The following is a 1,736-nucleotide window of genomic DNA, read 5'->3' as shown; positions in this document are numbered from 1 at the left end:
TTTTACATAAATTTGAGTTGAGCTTATCAAAAAAGTCACGCATTATATTTTAGATTGTATCATTACATTTTTCTTTTTGAAAAATGATAATACTACATCAAAACTTCACATTTTAAATTCGTGTTACATCTTTTTTTTTTCCCTTAACATGTTGATTTTAACTGTGAAAAAATTTACATATCTTTTATATTTTATTTTTGTTTTCGTTTTTCGTTTGTTCAACTCTTTTCCATCTTCTTAGAATCACGACCACAATGATTCGAGTTGATGATGGAGAATGTTGAGTTGTAACTTCGCTAATTTATATTATTTTTTTGTTAAAAATGCGGTTCACGTGGAATTCTATTGATGCAAAGTGTGAAACAATCACACAAATAGTATTGAGTGTTGGACTGGATCTTCTGTTCAATCTCAATATTTTAAATGCTCACTTTATTTAATAGCTTCAAATATTAAAAACATATAAAAGTCAGTTAAAAATATTTTAACTTTTTTAAATAACGTGATATAATTTGATTTTTTTAATTTATAACATAATATAATTAATTATATAATATTTAAGACACTAAATGTAATTGACATGTAATTTGAATCCCAAATGTCGTGATGTGATAGCGGGTTAAAATACATATTGCGTTGTTGTATTCAATGGATCCATAATATAACAAACCTTAAGCAATTAAAATCATTTCTTCTTTTATTAAGGAACTTCATGGATTAGAATGTTTACTAATTACTTGTTCTCCTACCCTGTTGTACCGTAGGAGTTAAAAATATTTACTAATGATTGTTGCATGCTTTTTAATTAATAGTTTCTTCCTTTATTAAGAACAATCCATATATTGAAGTATCGTTCAGTTCTCTAATTTAAGTTTTTAATTTAATATGAGATATGACTATTTATAAAAAAAATTTCATTGTAATAGAAAAAATTAGATGTAATTTTTTATGAGTGGTTTTTACTATAATAAATTGAAATTGAAAACTTAAATCGAATAATTGAACGAGACTGGAATTTTATACTCTTTTTTCTAAGAAAAAAAAAACATGCTTTATTCTGTAGAAATTAATATTCTGTAAAATAGAGATTATATTCTTTTACTTATGATTAATTTTTCGTAAAAGATTATAAATTAATTTGTGTGGTTACAAAAGGGTGACATTACAGGATATTTTGAAAAACTATTTTGTGTCATAATAGTTATAATACTACTCTTACGAAAATTTTTATGGACAAAATAAATATAAATTTAAAATGCAACCGAAAGTCGAAAACACTCCCCGCTGGCCGCTGCTCCAGGCTCCAACCCATCCGCACTCTTACATATCCTATTTTGCCCTTTTTGATTTTAAATATTGGCAAGTTGGTCCTCACAAGTTCTTGTTTGGCGACGTTCGAGGGAGCCTCGTGTTTTTTTTGGTTTTGTGCACATTTGCTTTTTTGTGATTACTAAAATACCCTTACCCCGTTTTCCATTACTATTTTTGGAATGTTTTAATATTTATTAAAAATTTTCTGCCACAATTTTAATTGTTTTATTTTGTTTGTTTGTGTTTTGTGAGTTTTGCCATTTCCCAAGTTCAAACAATCAATAGGAGATAAATGAAAATAAAGTAAAGATTTTATTAAAATTTTAAAAAACAAAAAAATAAGAATTGAAGGAATTTTGTTGAGAATATTCTTTGTATTAGTTATTTGCGAAAAGTTGTCAAGAATTGTTTATATATATATATAT

The sequence above is a fragment of the Morus notabilis genome, unplaced genomic scaffold (genome assembly GCF_000414095.1).
Source record: "Morus notabilis unplaced genomic scaffold, ASM41409v2 Scaffold2143, whole genome shotgun sequence".
NCBI classification, from domain to species: Eukaryota; Viridiplantae; Streptophyta; class Magnoliopsida; order Rosales; family Moraceae; genus Morus; species Morus notabilis.
This window is presented reverse-complemented; position numbering follows the sequence as displayed.